General features: G+C 41.2%; 1 protein-coding gene and 1 long non-coding RNA gene across 2 annotated transcripts in view; one reads left to right on the plus strand and one right to left on the minus strand.

The window, feature by feature from the left end:
• Nucleotides 1-23311, plus strand: part of LOC309326595 (vomeronasal type-2 receptor 26-like) — a 406890-nt gene that overhangs the window by 280213 nt on the left and 103366 nt on the right. The window lies entirely within an intron of this gene.
• LOC309326658 lies at nt 1226-4402 on the minus strand. Its single transcript, XR_014150336.1, has 3 exons — nt 4292-4402; nt 3877-4181; nt 1226-1527 (listed from the first exon to the last, which is right to left on the minus strand). It is a non-coding gene; the product is annotated as an uncharacterized lncRNA (long non-coding RNA).

Consider the following 23311-nt stretch of genomic DNA (forward strand, 5'->3'; position numbering starts at 1 on the left):
TCTTTCCCTCCATCTCTAAACTCGTCACTGTATTCAGTTTCTGCCTCTTTTTTAGTTGCCATGACAAAAGTTTCCCACATTTATCTGCAGATTCAAATGTTTTTTGTCTCATTTGCTTTATTTTCCATTCTATTTCTTGATTCATCAATTCCATATATTGCATCTGATAGTACTTTATCTCTCTCAAGATCTCTTGGGACTTTGCTAGCGTCCCAGATTATTCTTTTCTCCACGTCTGTTCTCCATATCTCTTGCATTTTCATCAAGTGTGTTTTTAAAACATCTATGCCACAGATTATAGAAGATCCATACTAACAAACGTTTCAAATTAGAAGGTTAACATAGTTAATCTACAAAATGATTTTTTTAAAAAATAGGACAGTAGATATGGTTAATAAAAGAAGAATATGTATGTCAGTCTGGTTCAAATGGAATAAAAATTGAGATTAGGTCCCTCCTTCCAGTAATATCCTGACCTTGCAATTTTCCCTAGAACACCCATTTGGGGATCCTTATGCTAGCCTTAGGTGCCGCAGGCTCAGTTCAGCCACCTGGATTCCTGCTGCAGCTGGGAACCTCAAATAGAAGAGCATGTCTCCAGCTGAGTGGATTTGGGTAATGCATTCCATTGCGACCCCATTCATCCAAGTGTCCTCTGCTCCAGGACAGCCAGCTAAAAAGCACTTATACACACCTCCAATCAATCCATGTCCAATGTTCTTACCAATTGGGATAAATGCCTCAATTTAGAATGTTTGATGAAGGAGTAATGTCTTTTGCAATTGCTGAAAAGACAATAAAGGTGTTTGTCTAACACACAATGGGGAGGAGTTGCAAAGGGCAGGAGCAGCTACACTAAATGACCAATCTTGCATTGTGCAGAATGGACATCTTCATTGGTTGGTATCAGTAGGGTTAAGGTTATGTCCTAGCTCCCTTCAATCAACCTACATAGGCCTACAAAACTGCATCCGAAGGCCTTAACAGAACATCCACAACTGCAGTGGGTTCAGTTTCCAACAGCACAAATTATCATGTAAAAAACCTTTCTAGAAAAACTGCCTTCCTAGACATCGTTAAAGGAAAATATATTTTGTCTTAGAAGGAATTGGTGGAGCATTGATCATTTCTGGCTTGTGGCCCTTTGCTGCCCCCTCTGGTTATTTGTCACAAAATAAAATGCAGTGAAGGGTTTTTGTCTGAGGTCTAGTGGGATCTCACTCACTGTGCTTCTTGCACAGTAATAGACAGCCGTGTCTTCTGCTCTCAGGTTGTTCATTTGCAGATAGAGGTTGGAGCTGTCCGTTGAGGCTGTGAATCGCCCTTGGATTGTAGGGGAATAAAAATTGGTCCCAGGTGTATAGTACTCAGCAAGCCATTCCAATCCTTTTCCAGGTTTTTGCCGGACCCACCACATAATATTGTTGTTAACATCAAATCCAGTAACAGCACAGGTGAGTTTATGGGATTCTCCAGGTTTCTTCAATACTGGGTCTGACTGCGTCAGAACTATCTGTGTGAGGGCACCTGGAATTGCAAGTGAGAAATAGATGAGATAGAAAAAGTAACAGCCCCCATGAAACCCACATTAAATGAAGGAAGGAATAAGATGTAGATGTAAAGTTCAACACACATGAGGAAGAGGCAGCCAGTGCAATGAGCACTGGCAATAAAGACAGCATAGTGATGCAATGCTCTGGCTCTGAAAGGGACTTAATGTGCTGTTCCAGGAAGTCTGTGTGAGAAGTGAGGCTTTGAAGGCTTAAGTAGGACACCCAATGTCTTGTAGCTTTGCATAAATCAGTGAGCATAAGAAGGAAAACTATTAATATGGAATCCAAACTCCACACATCCTGCCTTCTCATCAAGTGTGCACTTAAAACATCTATGCCATAGATTCTATGCATGCACATTAACAAAATGATCAAACCCAAATTGCTACCTATATTAGATGATCCATGAAATCTTTGTATATGTTTTTAATGATAAAACAGTAGGGGATTTTAAAAGGAAAAAATAAAACAATATATGTTTCAGACCGATCTGAATGGACTAAGGATTGATCCTGACCCAACTCCACTGGCTGTCAATAAGTTTCTGGGCCCAATTCAAAGTGCTGATGGTGGTCTATAAAGCCTCATGGCTCATGACCTCAATGAGTTACCGACCATCTCTCCCATATGAACCGACCTTGTCCCTGTGCCTGTCACCCAAGGCCATTCTCTTTGTCTCCTCTCCCTGAGAGGTTTTGGAGAGTGACAACATGAAATGGGCTTTTTTCTTTGGTGGCTCCTCATCTGTGGAATAGCTCCATCATTGCAGGTCTTTGGGTGCCTGGTGAACGCATTCCTCCTTACCCAGGCCTTCAGCTATTAAATAATCTATGGCGTGTTAAAAGTCTGTGTGATGGAGACTGTTATTTTGATCATTTTCTTATTATGCTTTGTAATATTATGCACTGCATCATGTTTTTTATTATGTTTTGTAAATTATGTTCTTAATGTTGCATACAGGCCTGTGATCTTTGGATAAAATCCTGTATATAAATTAAATAAATTATTATTATTATTATTACTATTGCTATTCTTATTATCATTATCTGTAGGATTTATGTAACTGCAAAGCTCCCCACATTTAATCTACTTAGTATCCAATCTTAATGAACACAAATTTATAAGAAGGCCCAAACAGAATGCACACAAATACAGTCTGTTGACAAAAATGCTTCACTGCCTTTGATTTGGTGACTAATTGCCAGAGGGGGTACCAAAGATGCACAAACCAGTAAAACTTGTTGCAGAACGGATGTATAAAGCTGAGAAATTATAAATGCCCAACAGCTGCAATTCTTTAGCCTAGGTTCTGCCTGCAGTAAGTTGTTCCACATCTTTCTTGTTCCAATACAAAAGGTAAGTTCTGAGACAATCCTCTCCCCCCACTTCCCATCTTTGATTTTTTTTTTTTAACTTCCTTCCAGAAATGGCCCCTGTTCCTTTACAAATATTGAGGAAGGCAGAAGTTCCCCAGGTGCAACTTTTCATATGAAATTTTGTGTTGTTGGAGACTGAATGCTTTCATCAGACTTTCTAGTGGGATCTCACTCACTGTGATTCTCACACAGTAACAGACAGCCATATCTTCTGGACTCTATTGTTTTTTAAGCGATTTAGCAATTGCTGCAAAAAATAATAGAGAAGTTGCCTGTCTGATATATAAAGGTGAGGATTTGCAAACGTCAGGAGCCACCACACTAAAGAACCAATTTAACATTGTGCAGAATGGACATCTTCATTGGTTGGTATCTGCAGGGGTTAGTGTGCATGCACACGAAAGCTCATACCAATGACTAACTTAGTTGGTGTCTAAGGTGCTACTGAAAGGATTTTTTCTATTTATTTATTTATTTATTTTTGTTTTGATTGCAGGAGTTAGGTTATGTCCTGCCTCCCCTGAATCTATCAACATAAGCCTACAGATCTGCATAAGAAGGCCTTAACTAAAAATCCACTATTGCAGCCTAATGTGTGCTTTCAGTCTACAACAGCACAAAATGTCATGAGAAAAACTGCACTAGAAAAACTGTCTTCCTAGACATTGGTAAAGGAAAATATATTTTGTCTTGGAAGGAAGCTGACAAGCTCTCTGGGAGAAAGGCACAGGTGGGGGAAATGAGGGAAGGGACTGTCTCAAAACTGTTATTTTGCATCAGAAAATATTAGTGTAACTCATTGCAGACTGGAATGTGGCCAATAAATTAAATCGTTGGACCATTGATCATTTCTGATTTGTTGCCCTTTGCTGCCCCCTCTGGTTATTTGTCACAAAATGAAATGCAGTGAAGGGTTTTTGTCTGAGGTCTAGTGGGATCTCACTCACTGTGTCTCTCGCACAGTAATAGACTGCTGTGTCTTCTGCTTTCAGGTTGTTCATTTGCAGATAGAAGTTTGAGCTGTCCGTTGAGGCTGTGAATCGCCCTTGGATTGTAGGGGAATACTCCTGACTGCTCCAACCTTTATTATAACGAACAAGCCATTCCAATCCTTTTCCAGGTTTTTGTCGGACCCAACCCATAGTGTAGCTGTTAACATTAAACCCAGTGACAGCACAGGCGAGTTTGTGAGATTCTCCAGGTTTCTTCAGTACTGGATCCGACTGAGTCAGAACAATTTGTGTGCGGGTGCCTGGAATAGGAAGGGAGGAAATATAGCTGAAATAGGAGAAGCAACATCCCCCAGTTATCACATGAAACTCACAATGAATAAATTAAGGAAGGGAAAAGATCTCAGCATACATGGGAAAAAAGCAGCCAATGCAGTGAGCGCTGGCAGTAAAGACAGCATAGTGGTGGGATAGTCTGGATCAGAAAGAGGCGTAATGTGCTGTTGCAGGAAGTCTGGGTGATGTGTGAGGCTTTGAAGGTTTAAGGGGGACACTCCTTTTTTGAGGTTTTGCATAAATCAGTGATTATAAGAAGGGAGTATATTAATATGGAACCATATCTCATGCCTTTTCATCAAGTGTGTTTTTAAAACATCTATGCCAGGGATTATATAGAATGCTTATCGACAAAGGTATCAAACTCAATAGGTAACACAGAGAATCTACAAAATGATTTTAAAAAATTGAACAGTAGATATAGCAAAATAAATAAATACATTTATGTATCAGTCTGGTTCAAATGGAATAAAAATTGAGACTAGGTCCCTCCTTCCAGTAATGTTCTGACCTTGCTGTTTTTCCTAGAACAGCCATTTGGGGATCCTTATGCCTGACTTAGATGCTCCAGGCTCAGTTCAGCCAGCTGGATTCCTGCTGCACCTGGGCAGCTCTGGTAGGATGACATGTCTCCAGCTGAGTGGATTTGGGTGATGCACTCCATTGTGACCCCATTCATCCAAGTGTCCTCTGCTCCAGGACAGCCAACTAAAAAGCACTGTAGGGGTTAGGTTATGTCCTACCTCTCCTCAATCAATCTACCTAGGCCTACAAATCTGCTCCAGAAGGCCTTAACAGAACATCCACAACCACAGCCTAATGAGTGGGCTTCAAACAGCACAAAAGATCATGAGAAAAACTACACTAGAAAAACTGCCTTCCTGGACATTGTTAAAGGAAAATATCTTTTGCCCTAGAAGGAAGCTGACAAGCTCTCTCAAAGAAAGGCACAGGTGGGGGAAATGTGGGGAGGGCACTGTCTCAGAGCTGTTCTTTTGTAGCAGACAAAATTAGAGCAACTCATTGCAGATTGGAGCCTGGTCAAAAAATGAAATCTGTGGACCATCAGTCATTTCTGGTTTGTGGCTTTCTGATTTGTTGCCCTTTGCTGCCTCCTGTGCTTATTTCTCACAAAATGAAATGCAGTGAAGGGTTTTTGTCTGAGGTCTAGTGCGATCTCACTCACTGTGTCTCTCGCACAGTAATAGACAGCCGTGTCTTCTGCTTTCAGGTTGTTCATTTGCAGATAGAAGTTGGAGTTGTCCTTAGTGGCTATGAATCGCCCTTGGATTGTAGGGGAATAATAATCAGTGCTCCCAGGTTTGTGGTAGTGAACAAGCCATTCCAATCCTTTTCCAGGTTTTTGTCGAACCCAGCCCATATAGTAGCTGTTAACATCAAACCCAGTGACAGCACAGGTGAGTTTATGGGATTCTCCAGGTTTCTTCAGTATTGGATCCGACTGAGTCAGAACAATTTGTGTGAGGGTGCCTGGAATGGGAAGGCAGGGGGGAAAGCTGAAATAGGAAAAGCAACAGCCCAAAGTTATCACATGGAACTCACAATGAATTAAGGAAGGAAAAAGACCTCAACATACATGGGAAAGAGGTAGCCAAGGCAATGAGCACTGGCAGTAAAGACAACATAATGGCGGGATAGTCTGGATCAGAAAGAGACTTAATGTGCCATTGCAGGAAGTCTGGGTGGGGTGTGAGACTTTTAAGCCTGAAGAGGGAGACTACTTTTTGCAGCTTTGCATAAATCAACGAATATAAGAGGGGAGGAACCAATATAATATGCAACCATATCTCTTGTCTTTTCATCAAGTGTGCATTTAAAGCATCTATACCACAGATTACATAGACTGCTTGTAAACAAAGGTATAAAACTCGATGGGTAACATATGTAATCTACAAAATGATTTTTTTTTTAAAAAAAAAAAGAACAGTAGATTTTGTTTGTTGATGAAGGAGCAATGTCTTTAGCAGTTGCTGCCCAGATAACAGAGGAAATTCCTGTCTGATATATAATGGTGAGGAGTAGCAAAGGGCAGGAGCTGCCTCACTATGGGACCAATTTTGCATTGTGCAGAATGGACATCTTCATTGGTTGGTATCTGTAGGGGTTAGGTTATGTCCTATCCCCCCTCAATCAACCTACCTAGGCCTACAAATCTGCATGTGAAGGCCTTAATAGAACATCCACAACTGCAGCCTAATGAGTGGATTCAGTTTCCAACAGCACAAAAGATCATCCGACAATATTAATCCACCTCACTGCAGACTGGAGTGTGGCCAATAAATTAAATTGGTGGACCATTGATCATTTCTGGTCTGTGGCTTTCTGGTTTGTTGCTCTTTGCTGCCCCCTGTGGTTATTTCTCACAAAATGAGATGCAGTGAAGGGTTTTTATGTGAGGTCTAGTGGGATCTCACTCAGTATGTCTCTTGAACAGTGATAGACTGCCGTGTCTTCTGCTTTCAGGTTGTTTATTTGCAGATAGATGTTGGAGCTGTCTGTTGAGGCTGTGAATTGCCCTTGGATTGTAGGCATATAATATTGACTGCTCCAAGCTTTATTGTAATCAACGAGCCATTCCAATCCTTTCCCAGGTTTTTGCCGGACCCACTCCATAACAATTCTATTAACATCAAATCCAGTAACAGCACAGGTGACCTCATGGGATTCTCCAGGTTTCTTCAATACTGGGTCCAACTGCGTCAGAACTATCTCTGTGAGGGCACCTGGAATTGGAAGTGAAAAATAGATGAGATAGAAAAAGCAACAGCCCACATGAAACCCACATTAAATGAAGGAAGGAATAAGATGTAGATGTAAAGTTCCACGCACAATGAGCACTGGCAATAAAGACGGCATAGTGATGCAGTGCTCTGGCTCCGAAAGGGACTTAATGTGCTGTTCCAGGAACTCTGTGTGAGAAGTGAGGCTTTAAAAGCTTAAGTAGGACACCCAATGTCTTGTAGCTTTGCATAAATCAGTGAGCATAAGAAGGGAAACTATTAAAGGGCAAAGGGCAACAAACCAGAAAGCCACAAACCAGAAATGATCAAAGGTCCACCAATTTAATTTATTGGCTACACTCCAGTCTTCAGCGAGGGGGATTAATATTGTCGGATGTAAAAGAGATGCTCTGAGACAGTGCCCTCCCCACATTTCCCCCACCTGCGCCTTTCCCTGAGAGAGCTTGTCAGCTTCCTTCCAAGACAAAAGATATTTTCCTTTAACAATGTCTAGGAAGGCAGTTTTTCTAGTATGGTATTTTTCATCATCTTTTGTGCTGTTGGAAACTGAACCCACTCATTAGGCTGCAGTTGTGGATGTTCTATTAAGGCCTTCACAAGCAGATTTGTAGGCCTAGGTAGGTTGATTGAGGGGGGATAGGACATAACCTAACCCCTACAGATACCAACCAATAAATATGTCCATTCTACACTATGTTGAAATGGTCCTTTAGTGTGGCGGCTCCTGCCCTTTGCAACTCCTCACCATTATAAGTCTGTGTGAGAAGTGAGGCTTTCAAAGCTTAAGTAGGACGCCCAATGCCTTGATTTGCATAAATCAGTGAGCATAAGAAAGGAAACTATTAATATGGAATCCAAATTCCACACATCCTGCCTTCTCATCAAGTGTGCACTTAAAACATCTATGCCATAGATTCTATGCATGCACATTAACAAAATTTTCAAACCCAAATTGCTACGCATATTACATGATCCATGAAATCTTTGTATATGTTTTTAATGATAAAACAGTAGGGGATTTTAAGAAGAAAAAAGAAAACAATATATGTTTCAGACTAATCTGAATAAACTAATGATTCATCGTGGCCTAACTGCACTCTGGCTGCCAATTAGTTTCTGGGACCAATTCAAAGTGCTGGTGCTGATCTATAATGCCTCATGGCTTAGGACCTCAAGGCCTTAAGGACTACCTCTCCCATATGAACCAACTTAGTCCCTGTGCTAACAGAGCTGTCACAGAGCTGTTCTTTCGCATCTGACAATATTAGAGCAACTCACTGCAGACCGGAGCATGGTCAAAAAATGAAATCGGTGGACCACCAGTCATTTCTGGTTTGTGACTTTCTGGTTTGTTGCCCTTTGCTGCCACCTCTGGTTATATTTCACAGGATGAAATGCAGCTAAGTGTTTTTGTCTGAGCTCTAGTGGGATCTCACTCACTGTGTGTCTCGCACAGTAATAGACTGCTGTGTCTTCTGCTTTCAGGTTGTTCATTTGTAGATAAAAGTTTGAGCTGTCTGTTGAGGCTGTGACTCGCCCTTGGATTGAAGGGGAATATCTATAATCGTTCCCAGCTTTATAATAGAGAACAAGCCATTCCAGTCCTTTTCCTGGTTTTTGTCGGACCCAGGCCATATAGTAGCTGTTAACATTAAACCCAGTGACAGCACAGGTGAGTTTATTAGATTCTCCAGGTTTCTTCAGTACTGGATCTGACTGGGTCAAAACAATTTGGGTGAGGGTGCCTGGAATAGGAAGGAAGGGAAAATAGCTGAAATAGGAGAAGCAACAGCCCACAGTTATCACATGAAACTCAAAATGAATGAATTAAGGAAGGGAAAAGATCTCAACATACATGGGAAAGCAGCAACCAGTGCAATGAGCACTGGCAGTGAAGTCAGCATAATGGTGGGATAGTCTGGATCAGAAAGAGGCGTAATGTGCTGTTGCAGGAAGTCCGGGTGGGGTGTGAGGCTTTGAAGGCTTAAGGGGGACACTCCTTTTTGCAGCTTTGCATAAATCAGCGAATATAAGAAGGGGTTATATTATGATGGAATCATATCTCTGGCCTTTAAGTGTGCACTTAAAACATCTATGCCACAGATTCTAAAGAATGCGTACTAACCAACGTTTCAGACTAGAAGGGTAACACAGGTAATCTACAAAATGATTTTAAAAAAATGAACAGTAGATATTGCAAAATAAATAAATATATATATGTATCAGACTGGTTCGAATGGAATAAAAATTGAAACTAGGTTCCTCCTTCCAGTAATGTCCTTATCATGCAATTTTCCCTAGAAAAGCCATTTGTGAGATCCTTATGCCAGCCTTAGATGCTCCAGCCTCAGTTCAGCCAGCTGGATTCCTGCTGCACCTGGGCAGCTCTGGTAGGATGACATTTCTCCAGCTGATTGGATTTGGGTAATGCATTCCATTGCGACCCCATTCATCCAAGTGTCCTCTACTCCAGGACAGCCAGCTAAAAAGCACTTCTATACACCTCCAATCAATCCATGTCCAATGTTCTTACCAGTTGGGATAAATGCCTCAATTTAGAATGTTTGATGAAGGAGTAATGTCTTTAGCAATTGCTGAAAAGACAGTAGAGAAGGTGTTTGTCTGATACAAAATGGTGAGGAGTTGCAAAGGGCAGGAGCTGCCCCACCATGGGACCAATTTTACATTGTGCAGAATGGACATCTTCATTGGTTGGTATCTGTAGGGGTTAGGTTATGTCCTACCTCCCCTCAATCAACCTACCTAGGCCTACAAATCTGCATGTGAAGGCCTTAATAGAACATCCACAACTGCAGCCTAATGAGTGGATTCAGTTTCCAACAGCACAAAAGATCATCCGACAATATTAATCCACCTCACTGCAGACTGGAGTGTGGCCAATAAATTAAATTGGTGGACCATTGATCATTTCTGGTCTGTGGCTTTCTGGTTTGTTGCTCTTTGCTGCCCCCTGTGGTTATTTCTCACAAAATGAGATGCAGTGAAGGGTTTTTTTATGTGAGGTCTAGTGGGATCTCACTCAGTATGTCTCTTGGACAGTGATAGACTGCCGTGTCTTCTGCTTTCAGGTTGTTTATTTGCAGATAGATGTTGGAGCTGTCCGTTTGAGGCTGTGAATCGCCCTTGGATTGTAGGGGAATATCTATAATCGCTCCCAACTTTATAGTAGTGAACAAGCCATTCCAATCCTTTTCCAGGTTTTTGTCGGAACCAGTCCATAGCGTAGCTGTTAACATTAAACCCAGTGACAGGACAGGAGAGTTTGTTAGATTCTCTAGGTTTCTTTAGAACTGGATCCGACTGGGTCAGAACAATTTGTGTACGGATGCCTGGAATAGGAACACAGGAAAAAGAGCTGAAATAGGAAAAGCAACAGCCCACAGTTGTCACATGAAACTCACAATGAATGAAATAAGGAAGGGAAAAGACAGTGAATATAAGAGGGGAGGAGCCAATATAATATGGAACCATATCTCTCGTCTTTTCGTCAAGTGTGCATTTAAAGCATCAATGCCACAGATTTCATACAATGCTCATCAGAGATTATATTTTCTGAGAATCCTCCGGAAAAAACAATCTCTCAAAGGATCTGTTGATGGCAATTTACCATTGCACTGTGGAGAGGGTACTAACTTATGATCTGTGTGTGTGGTTTGGGAGCTGCACGGCCAGGGAAAAAAGAATGCTATCCTGGGTTGTAAAGACTGCAGAGAGAATAATTGGGTGCACTCTTCCCATCTTAGATCAAATCTATGCTGCCAGGTGTCATAAGAAAGTGGGCAGAGATAGCGCAGGATAGTACACACCCCAGAAATGATCTCTTTCAGCTTCTGCCTTCTGGAAGAAGGTATAGGGTTATAAAGGCCAGGACTAGCCGCCTGAGAAACAGTTTGTATGCAAATGCAATTCTGATTCTAAATAAAATGGGGTTTTAGAGTTTTTAGGGGTTTTTAAATATTTTATGTAGTTTTGTAGTCGTTTTATGTAGTTTTGTAGTAGTTTTATGTAGTTTTGTAGTAGTTTTTCAATTTCATTGTTCCACATGGGACAATGACAATAAAGATATCATTATCGTTATCATTATAGTTATCGTTATCATTATCCACAAAGGTATCAAACTCGATGGGTAACATAGGTAATTTACAAAAAAATAAATAAATTAAGAACAGTAGATTTTGTTAAATAATGAAAAAAAGAATATATGTATCAGACTGGTTCAAAAGGAATAAAGATTGAGACTAGTTCCTGCCTTCCCATCTTGTCCTGATCTTGCCATGTCCCCTAGAAGAGACATTTGGGGGTCCTTATACCAGCTATTGATCCTCCAGTCTCAGTTTAGCCCCTTGGATTGTAGAGTAGCAGTATTTGCTCCCAACACTATAGTAGTGAAGAGGCCATTCCAAGCTTTTCCCAGGTTTTTGCTGGACGCAGTCCATATAGTAGTGTTTAATATCAAATCCTATGACAGCACAGGTGGGATCCTTCAGGTTTCTTCAATACTAGATCCGACTCTATCAGTACAACCTGTGTGAGGGCACCTGGAATGGGAACAGGAAAGATGAGATAGAAAAGGCAAGAGCCTCTAATTATGACATGAAAAGCACATTGGGTGAGGGCAAGAATAAGATGTAAAGCCATACATACACAAGAATGAAGCCACTAGTGCAGTGAACATTGGCAATAAAGACCACGTAATGATGTGATGGTCTGGCTCTTAAAGGGACTTAATGCGTCATTCCAGGCATTATGTGTGAAGTGAGAGGTGTGATCCTAAGGCCTGAAGCAAGAAGTCCAAGTTCTTGTGACTTTGCATATATCAGTGAGCATAAGAAGGGAGATTATTACTATTGGATCATTATCAACGATAAGTAACATAACCTTTTTTTAAAAAAATATGGACAGTAGACAGTGGTTTTTAAAAGATAAAAAGAACAACAATATATGTATCTATCTATTCTAAGTTGCACTCATGAGACTGGGGTATAGAGAGTTCACCTGTCCCTTCAAAAGACCCATATGCTCTTGGGGTTGAACTTTTTTTAAAACAAAAACAAAACACACATTTCTGTCTTATTGGAAACAACAGGAAATGAGTTGAGCTCCGCAGTTCCCAATCAGTAGCTGTTGTTGTCTGGAAGGTGTTAGGGGACTGGGAAGGTGTAGGATCCCTCATCTCCATACCCTACAATGGAGGAGAAGGGGACTCTGACTTGGCATCAGCTTCTCTGAGGATGGAGAATCAACTTTCCCTTGGAGAGGAAGGTCTGATTATTCCTAGGGGCCCTTGGGAACACAAAAATACAAAAGGGGGGGACCCACAACCTTGCAGAGAGTTATTCTTGTGTTGAAGTGAGTACAAATTCTATTAATCTTTGTCTTCAGTTAAAATAGCTCCTTAGGGGGCAATCCTGTGACAAAGGCTACTAGGGTTAACAAGTTAGGATCTGGTGGATCTTCAGAGATGTTAAGTTCTCAAATCCAGTTCAGATGAAGATATTCTGATTTAATTTTATCATCTCGTCTCAGCAGAAGCTGGCTGAGCTGCGACCAGTGTAAGTCCCCCAAAAGTGACATGGCAAGGATGTGACTGGACACGGGGGACTTAAGTAACTCTGCTCAGTCCAGTCACGTGAACTGGCAAAAGGGGTAGAACTGTCTCCAAGTACCACAAATACTTCACGAGAGGAGATAGCACTCCCATTGTGACATTTCTGATAGTCCAGGCACAGACAGGCTGCCATTCTGCCTGCCAGGTAAAAAATTGGGGCAAGCAGACAGGGACTGGTGAAGGAGGGTGGGGACAAGCCAGGATGGCGATGTTGAGTAAAATGAGAGTACTGTAATATAAAAATTGAATTTTCAGAATGAAAAGTGACAAATGAAGATGGTAGACATAAAAAGTATAAAACAATTATTTAACAAATGATAAACCACATGCCACCACCCCAAAAAAAAATTGTGGGGGGAGATTAAGAAAGGAACAAAGAATCACCCCACCCACACAGAAAGAGGACCAAAAAATCTAATCAAAAGACCACCAGGATGACTGGTCCTTTCAAAGTGAGTGAGTCAATCATTCTTTCATGGAGGAGAAAAATGCAGGAAAGTGGGATTGTCTGGCACCCTTGGAAATTAAATTTCCCAGATAATGTAGACAACTTGATGGAGCACTCAGTATAAGAACTAGATGGAACACTCAGAATAAGACAGCTTTCTATGTTCCCTCAATTCTGTCCTGTAGGAAAATCTCAGGGTCCGTCTTCTGTTGTATATTTTGTGTGTCTGTGTAAAATGCAGTTCTCAAAATTCTTCACAGAGGTATATAATTGAAATATTTCTGAGTGGAAATATTCCATCCTTCTTTCTGTCTTCTCCTTTGGGTTGGGCTTAGCTGTCCTACTGGTGTTTTTTGGGTTGTTGTTTTTTGCTGTGATCACCTGAACCTCCATCCCAGTTACTGTTGCACTAACAAAACAAGTTGCGGGGTGGGGGTGGGGAGAGCAAAACACATGTCATCCCTTAGAAACCAAACTCCTCGCCAGGGGTAATTACCTCCTCTGTAATTATCTGGCTCACTGTCATTCATTTTCCTTGGCAAATCTCCACGAACTTTCTGGAAGGGAGTAGGAAAAACAACCTAGAAGTAGCTCAATAAATCCCACCAATTTTGTCATTGAGAGGTGGGATTGAGGGCAAGAGGAAACCAGGATTCCACCAGTTTCATTCCACAGCCCTGTTATCACACGTACCATCTGATTTGATTTGTTTTGCAAGCGTATAGATATTAAGTTTAAAGGTGATATTCTTCTCTTCACCAATCACATTGGCAGAGTCAGCTATATCCTGATGTGCATTGTTTGACTAGGGTAGTGTCAGGAATAAGGCTGCAGATAGACACAGCAGCATCTTCATCTAGAGAAAATTGCTGTCAGATGGTGGTGTTAGTGGTGTTTCTGCTTCTGCTGCCCCACATGGTGTGCAAAGTAGATACCCTGAAATGTCCAACAAATGACCCCCTTCCTGTTCCCCATGAATGGTATGAGCCTGGGGACCTCCTCATTGGTGCCATCTCTTCTCAGATCATCTTCTTTTTCCCTGAAGTGTCCTTCGAACAACATCCTTCTAATGATTTGGGCTTCGATCTTCCAAGGTAAGATACCTTCCATCCCATATCAGGTAAGACAGATTAGAAATTGTAAGAAATAGACACCTATAAGCAATATGTCAACATCAGACATCTCTATTCAGTTATTTACATTTCTTAAATTTCGTCCTTCAGTCCCAAATGGGGCATTGTGGTGTTGGAGGACAAATTGTCATTCATTATCCATGTCAATGTGATCCATCGTTTTAATTTATTTTATCCCCTCCCCCCACCCACATTTCTTCCATCTTCCCCATAACCAACCGTCTTTTTCTATAGTTCTCAAGCATTGTTGAGTTTGTTCTGCTAATTCCCCCCCCAAAAAATGGTGGTGGGAACTTGATGGTCTTGCATGGCTGAATTAGACTGCTTTACAGAAAGCCTGAACAGAAATGTATTGTGACAAAACAATTTCTTTTGCTTTAGAATTCTCCACTGAAAGAAAATGTAACTCTCATTGCAGTGTAGTGACAAAGTCTTACCAGCATGCCTTGGCCTTGACATTTGCTGTAAACGAGGTCAACAAGAACCCAAAAATCTTGCCCAATGTCACACTTGGGTTCCACATCTGTGACAGCTACTATGATGCAAGGATGACCTACCGCACCACTCTGGACCAGCTCTTCAATTCACATAGATTTATCCCCAACTACAAATGTGGCACTCAGAAAAAACTCATAGCTGTCATTGGGGGAATGAGCTCTGATATTTCTTTCCACATGGCAAACATCTTAACTCTCTACAAGATTCCACAGGTAACATCTGTTCATGGAGAAGATATGCTCACCTCTTGTCATCCTGTTACTGCCTTTGTGGTTCAGGAAGAGGCTGAAAATGACTTGCAGAAAAACAAAGCCTTATTGGATATTGAAAAAGCAAGACCCAACTTTTCCAAGAGTAGGACCCCTTCTTTTGCATGTAATTAAATCCCTGAGTTATAAAAGCTTCTATAAGCACCCAGGACAGCTCTGGCACCACTTTCATTTCTGTGCAAAGATTCTGGAAAGGTAAGTGAGGGGTTTTTGCCCACCACAAATTGCAACCCATCTCTAAACTATCTGTACATTTTCTTTCAGCTCACATTTGGCTCATTTGCCCCAGAGGAAAGTAGCACAAAGAATTCCCCTTCCTTTTACCACATGGTCCCAAGCGAAACCCATCAGTACAGTGGGATTATCCAGTTGCTTCAACATTTTGGATGGACCTGGGTTGGGCTCCTAGCTGCTGCTGATGACAGTGGAGACCACTTCTTGCAGATCCTGGAGCCACTGCTTTCTCAGCACGGGATATGTTCAGCTTTCACAGAAAGGCTCCAGAAACAAGGACGATTCATTTCCCTTGATATTCTGAGCGATATGGCATCAAACATTTATCATTCTTTCATGGATAGAAAAGCTAGAGCAATTATTATCTATGGTGAAAGCATGACCCTTCTGTGGCTGAGCACTTTAGTGCCAATAGCAGATCTGGAATATGAAAGAAATATATCTGTTGGGAAGGTCTGGATTACAACAGCCCAGATTGATTTTTCAGTAACAGGCTTTATAACACGTAGTAATTTTCAAATATTCCAGGGGGCTATTTCTTTTGCTATACATGCAAGTGGACATCCAGGATTCCAGGCTTATCTTCACAACATAAAACCTTATTGGAGACGAGGAGATGGTTTTCTCCAAGGATTTTGGGAACAAGCATTTGGATGTACATTTTCCAATCCCAGCATAACACTGGAGGTAGATAGACCATGTATTGGACAGGAGAGGCTGGAGAGTCTTCCTGGACCTGTTTTCGAAATGGACATGACAGGTCACAGTTACAGTGTCTATAATGCTGTCTATGCTGTGGCACATGCTTTGCATTCGAGGAACTCATCTACATTGAAAGATAGAGTGATGGTGGGGAGGAAAAGTTCTGAATTTCAAGATCTCCAGCCTTGGCAGGTAATGTTGTCACCACAGAATGTCTTCATTGCCAGGAATGCATTCATACATAGAGAAAAAAAACATCAAAATGTGTCCTCCTTGAATACCTGTAGAAATTATGCACATATTAATGACTGAGAAAGCCATGGGGGTTCACATTTCTACCTATACGTGGAGCATGGGAAAAGTGAGCTGCAAATTTCTAGTCTTTCACCACTGCAATAGTGTTACTTGCCTCACCCGCTCTGTCAGTGAGTAATTTGGGGGCTGATTTGCACATCTCTCCAGCCATCAAGCCACCCAATAGTGTGGGAAGACCTGATCACCTGTTATGTCAGCCATCTGGGAATGCTTTGCTTCATTGGGTGAGAATGGATACATAGCCGTTTTTCACCTATGATGTACTAACTTGGAGAAAACTCTTATTTGAAGACCATCATCTGTATGTAGCTTCATGCCATGCAGATAGAATGTGAGTAGAGGGGGAAGAAAAATGAAAACAACATTTGGTGAACCTGCTAAGGCATCTTGGACATCAGAGGATGGTTTCATCAAAGCTTCTCCTGAAAGGACAGGAGACTAGAAGAGATGGGGACAAGATCTATGCAGGGTCTTGGTGGCGCACCCATACTAAGCTTCAAGGTCTCGTTATATATTTGATGTGGGCAGACCTTTCCCAGCACATCAGTTATTTTAAACTAATGTCTCCTTTCCCCCTCTCAATTAGCTCCACCAATTTCTTCAAGGCACTTCATTTAACAATGCTGCTGGGGAAACAGTGACTTTTAATAATAAAGGGGAATTGCTTGCAGGATTTGATTTAACCAATATGGTCATATTTCCAAACATCTCCTTTCTTCGAGTAAAGGTGGGACAAGTGAATCCCAATGCCTTTGAGGGGAAAGAATTCACCATCAATGAATCATCAATTGTGTGGAGCAGAAATTTTAACCAGGTTGTGTATTCTTGGGCATATGGGTGTGTGTTTGTGCAGCAGAATGGATGATATTGGGGCTGTATGCTTCCTTTGGTGAAGCCTACAACAACTCTTACATTCCCATTATCACCTATCCCAATAACACATTTGTATACTAAACAGCTCCAGTGCTGGTTCACAAAAATGTTAACATACAGAATGCAAGCGATAATTCCACACATTAAATCACAACAGCAAAAACTCCATCTAAAATCTGTATGAACACATAAACAGTTTAAGGACAACATGAAACTGTCCAAAGGAAACTTGGTGGGAAATGCTGAAGCACCAGAAGGGAGAGAACAGTAAGGTATTCAAGAAGATGCTTACTGTTAATATTGTTTGGGCAAAGCAAAACTCTTTGGAGAGGAGAATCAATAAGTGGGGTGCCACCACCAAGTAGGCCCTCTCCTCTGCTTCATTTTATTAGCTGGGACAGGGTCATGGGAAAGGGCCTGCAAAGAATGATTATCTAAGCAACCTGGAGGGGGGGGAGTAATTTAGGGCTTTAACAGTTAAACACTGAAAATGGATTGTGAACAGCTCTACCAAGATCAGTCTGTACAGTGGTACCTCGGGTTAAGTACTTAATTCATTCCGGAGGTCCGTTCTTAACCTGAAACTGTTCTTAACCTGAAGCACCACTTTAGCTAATGGGGCCTCCTGCTGCCGCCGTGCCGCCAAAGCCCAATTTCTGTACTTATCCTGAAGCAAAGTTCTTAACCTGAAGCACAATTTCTGGGTTAGCGGAGTCTGTAACCTGAAGCGTATGTAACCCGAGGTACCACTGTATCAATAAAATGTGAAACTGCCAATAGCATGATATCATTTTGCAAATTTATGGTGTGTCCACACTAAGAATATTGTGTGCATTTATAATGCACATAGTGATGGCTACCCATTTAAATAGTTTGAAGTGGGATTAGACAGATTCATGGAGGATATGACTTTCAATCTGCTAAACATGTTGGCTTTGTTCTACTAACAGTGTTAGAAGCAGTGTGTCTTTGGATTTATGCTGCTGTTAATCATAAGTGAGGAGAGTGTTGTTGCATTCAGGTCTTGCTTGTGGTCTTCTCATGGGCATCCAAGTGGCTACCATGCAAACATGATGCTGGTTTAGATGGGACTTTGCCCTGACCTTGAAGGACTCTTATTAAGTGAAAAATATATATGTTGCTCACAACTATTTTGTACAGAAGTGAAGCACTCATGAAGAATAAAATTTTGTTGGGCTGTGGGAAAGTCTGAAGAAAGTTGTTTATGGTCACCAACAAACTGGTCAAAACAGTTCCTATTGGATAAAGTACCTGTGGAGCAGTTAATGTCATTTCATTAATTGTTAGGTTGCCTTCAACCAATGGCATTTGCCGCCATGATTAGGAAAGAACTAGCTAAATCATGCCATCAGCCATGTTTTGCATTATTCTGTGCTGACTGATCAATTGTTTCCTTGTATAGCAGTTATTGAACAAAAACATTCTGAATTTATCTGATTGTCCTGTTTATTGATAGGTACCTCCTGTTTCTGTCTGCAGTGCCTCCTGCCGCCCTGGCTATCAGAAGAAAAAGAAGGAGGGGGAGAAATTTTGCTGCTACGACTGTGCTCAGTGCGCAGAAGGGAAGATTTCACACCGAAAGGGTGGGTGATGTATTGCTGCAAATATGACCAGTGTAAATGGAGATTAAATTTCATGCAATATATCTTACAGGTAAAAGATTAATGGAATGTGACTACATATGCACATTGGGATTTTCATAGGTCAAGGTTAGTTTACACAGTCCAGAGTCATCAAGTGATGGGGGGGGGGAATGCTAAAAGCTATGGTAAATGCATGTGTGAACCACCCCTTTGCTGAAGAATTGGGAACTTGGTTGTACCAAGGACAATAAATGACTCAAAATTGTATTTTCCTGTATTTTCCTTTATACAGTATGAAGATGTGTTGTCTAAAAAAAGAAAAGCTCTCCAATCCCTTTAAAAGAGATGGATGAATCTTAAATTCAGTTTGCCACATCACATCAATCTCAAATTACTATTTTTTCCTAACATTTTATAAGAATTTTTTTTTTTGTGTGTGTGTGTGTGTGTAGTATTTATGTTTGATATTTTAGTGGTATTTTCCTCTGTTACTTGGAAATGTTAATTAACATAGATGCAGATGGTGAACAAGGATAAGCAGAAGAATAGTTAGATAATACTAAAATGCCTTTCTTCAAGACCAGCTCTCACACTGGGAACTAAGGGTCAGAGACTGCCAGGTCAAAGATCCATGGGACAAAAGAAAAACCTCAGTCAACAACAGAATAAGCATAGTTATGTGAGCAACATTTTTTTTTCCCCATCAGACATGGATGACTGTTTCAGATGCCCAGAAAACGAGTATCCGAACAAAGATCAAGAAAGATGCCTCCCCAAGATTATAAATTTTCTCTCTTTTGAAGAACCTTTGGGGATCAGCTTTGCTATGGTTGCTGCTTTTTTAGCAGTGATCACAGCTTTAGTGTTTGTGATTTTTATTAGACACAAAGATACTCCCATAGTCAAAGCCAACAACCGGGATGTCACCTATACCCTGCTCATCTCTCTGTTGCTCTGCTTCCTCTGCTCATTATTGTTTCTTGGACAACCAAGTAAGGCGACCTGCTTTCTCCGTCAATCTGCTTTCGGCACCATCTTCTCAGTCGCTGTTTCCTGTGTGTTGGCCAAAACTGTCACTGTGATTCTCGCTTTCATGGCTACAAAACCAGGTTCCAACATGAGGAAGTGGGTGGGTAGAAGACTGACCAACTCCATTGTCTTCTCCTGCTCTCTTATTCAAGCAGGTATCTGTGTAGTGTGGCTCGCTATCTCTCCCCCATTCCCAGACTTTGACATGGTATCATTAACCAAAATCATAGTAGCCAAATGCAATGAAGGTTCTGTCACCATGTTTTATCTTGTCCTGGGCTACATGGGACTGTTGTCTATCATTAGTTTCACAGTGGCTTTTCTAGTAAGGAAACTGCCAGACACTTTCAATGAAGCCAAGTTCATCACCTTCAGCATGTTGGTGTTTTGCAGTGTTTGGTTGTGCTTTGTCCCAACCTACCTGAGCACCAAGGGGAAATACATGGTGGCTGTGGAGATCTTCTCTATATTGGCCTCCAGTGCTGGGCTACTGGGCTGTATATTTTCCCCAAAATGCTACATTATTCTGCTGAGGCCTGACATGAACAGCAGGGAGCAGCTAATAAAGAGGAAAATATAGAGCATCAACTGCCCTTTTATATATATTCCCAATGTGGTATTAATGGAATGGATATCATGGGGCTTATTCAAGACTTCTGCTTGGGTTGTTACTATATATGCAAATAGATTTTGTTTTGTTCATACATCCTAAGTAACCTAAACCAATATGTGAAAAGTTTATATAACTGAGAAGTGAAGAATAAAATCTCTCGTTTATTCTTGTTCAGAAACCGATTTATTTTCTTTTTGTTCTGATGTTCTACTACAGGAAGTTCAAATTAGATAACCGGTGCTTTTTTCCTGGTTTCTAATATTCCTGTTGCATTTGGGACTGCAGCTTTTTAAATAAATAAACAACCATGCCATGCTAAATTTCATTCATGCCAGTGTGATACAACATCAGATAACATTGGGAACCACCATTTAAGTGCATGCAAGGTTCTGTTGCTTTATCATTCAATCAAGAACAAAAAGTGGTATTTCAGAATTCTTCCCTAAATTTCATCACATTATGTAATCCATTAATACAGTGGGAAAATTATAGCTCAAATCTGCCACAATCTTCTGAGCTAACAGAGTTGCAAACATGCAAATAGACATTTCATGGAAGCAATCAATATAGGAATGAGTACTAAACAACAACAAGATTCTCCTTGATTACCAGAATTGAATTTTGCACTGTATAAAAGATCACATAAGAAGTGGAACTTAGCAGGAAATGAATTGCTGGAGAAATAGAATAAAGTGGTGTCTGAATGTAGCCTAGGCTTACTCTGAGTGTTCCATTTTGAACAATAGACATGCCTCATTTGTGTCAACAAAATCCATACAATTTATCTTTCCTCTCCACACTTCTTCATATAGTATTTTGCGGCTGCAGCTGAACCAGTCCAGACAACTGGCAAAGGAAGGTTTTTGTCTGGCTTCAGATTCACTTCCTTTCACTGTGTCTCTTGTACAGTAATAAACAGCAGTGTCCTCTGATTTCAAACTATTCATTTGCAGATACAGCATGTTTGAAGGGTTGTCTCTGGAGATGGTGAAACGCCCTTTCACTGAGTCTGCATAATATTGTTGGTTACCACCAGGCCATATTATTGCAACCCATTCCAGTCCTTTTCCAGGAGCCTGTCGCACCCAGTTCATTTCATAGCTGCTGAAGGTGAATCCAGAAGCTCGACAGGAGAGGCGGAGGGACTCTCCAGGCTTTTTGACATCCCCTCCAGACTCTACCAGCTGGACTGCTGATTGGACACCTAGAAAAGGAGGAAAGCCATATTTAAAAGATCTGCTACATATGAAGCCCTACATTATACTAGTCATCTTTGTTCAAAGAAGGAATAAAATTACCTCCCAAAACTGCTGAAACAAAAAGAAACTGAAGCCAAAGTGTCATGTTTGTCTCCTGATTTTGCTCTGAGAGGAACTGACTGGAAAGTGGTTCAGCAGTTCTACCTCTGGCTGTAGGCTGGGCAGAGAGTGTGCTGCTGCTTTAAAGAGGAAGCTGCCTCTGCATTTACATGCAGCTCAGGATAAAAGAGCAACGCAGGTCTTTGACTGAGCAGATCTGTTTAGCCTTATACCAAACATACGACTTACAGACACTACTTTTCAGGGACAGTCCCAGATTTACTGTTTAAAAGTGATCCCTATTGTAAGAGAGTTGTTGCTGCCAAGCTAGTAGAGATAACGCTCCAGGCACACAGCCATTTCTGCCTTGTTGATTTATTACTAAAAGTTCAAAGCAGTTACAAGAGTTCAAACAAACTCTTTTGAAGAACCTTTGGGGATCAGCTTTGCTATGGTTGCTGCTTTTTTAGCAGTGATCACAGCTTTAGTGCTTGTGATTTTTATTAGATACAAAGATACTCCCATAGTCAAAGCCAACAACCGGGATGTCACCTATACCCTGCTCATCTCTCTGTTGCTCTGCTTCCTCTGCTCATTATTGTTTCTCGGACAACCAAGTAAGGCGACCTGCTTTCTCCGTCAATCTGCTTTCGGCACCATCTTCTCAGTCGCTGTTTCCTGTGTGTTGGCCAAAACTGTCACTGTGATTCTCGCTTTCATGGCTACAAAACCAGGTTCCAACATGAGGAAGTGGGTGGGTACATATGAAGCCCTACATTATACTAGTCATCTTTGTTCAAAGAAGGAATAAAATTACCTCCCAAAACTGCTGAAACAAAAAGAAACTGAAGCCAAAGTGTCATGTTTGTCTCCTGATTTTGCTCTGAGAGGAACTGACTGGAAAGTGGTTCAGCAGTTCTACCTCTGGCTGTAGGCTGGGCAGAGAGTGTGCTGCTGCTTTAAAGAGGAAGCTGCCTCTGCATTTACATGCAGCTCAGGATAAAAGAGCAACGCAGGTCTTTGACTGAGCAGATCTGTTTAGCCTTATACCAAACATACGACTTACAGACACTACTTTTCAGGGACAGTCCCAGATTTACTGTTTAAAAGTGATCCCTATTGTAAGAGAGTTGTTGCTGCCAAGCTAGTAGAGATAACGCTCCAGGCACACAGCCATTTCTGCCTTGTTGATTTATTACTAAAAGTTCAAAGCAGTTACAAGAGTTCAAACAAACTCTTTTGAAGAACCTTTGGGGATCAGCTTTGCTATGGTTGCTGCTTTTTTAGCAGTGATCACAGCTTTAGTGCTTGTGATTTTTATTAGATACAAAGATACTCCCATAGTCAAAGCCAACAACCGGGATGTCACCTATACCCTGCTCATCTCTCTGTTGCTCTGCTTCCTCTGCTCATTATTGTTTCTCGGACAACCAAGTAAGGTGACCTGCTTTCTCCGTCAATCTGCTTTCGGCACCATCTTCTCAGTCGCTGTTTCCTGTGTGTTGGCCAAAACTGTCACTGTGATTCTCGCTTTCATGGCTACAAAACCAGGTTCCAACATGAGGAAGTGGGTGGGTACATATGAAGCCCTACATTATACTAGTCATCTTTGTTCAAAGAAGGAATAAAATTACCTCCCAAAACTGCTGAAACAAAAAGAAACTGAAGCCAAAGTGTCATGTTTGTCTC

Source organism: Podarcis erhardii (genome assembly GCF_964252035.2).
Source record: "Podarcis erhardii genome assembly, chromosome: 13".
Lineage (NCBI taxonomy): Eukaryota > Metazoa > Chordata > Lepidosauria > Squamata > Lacertidae > Podarcis > Podarcis erhardii.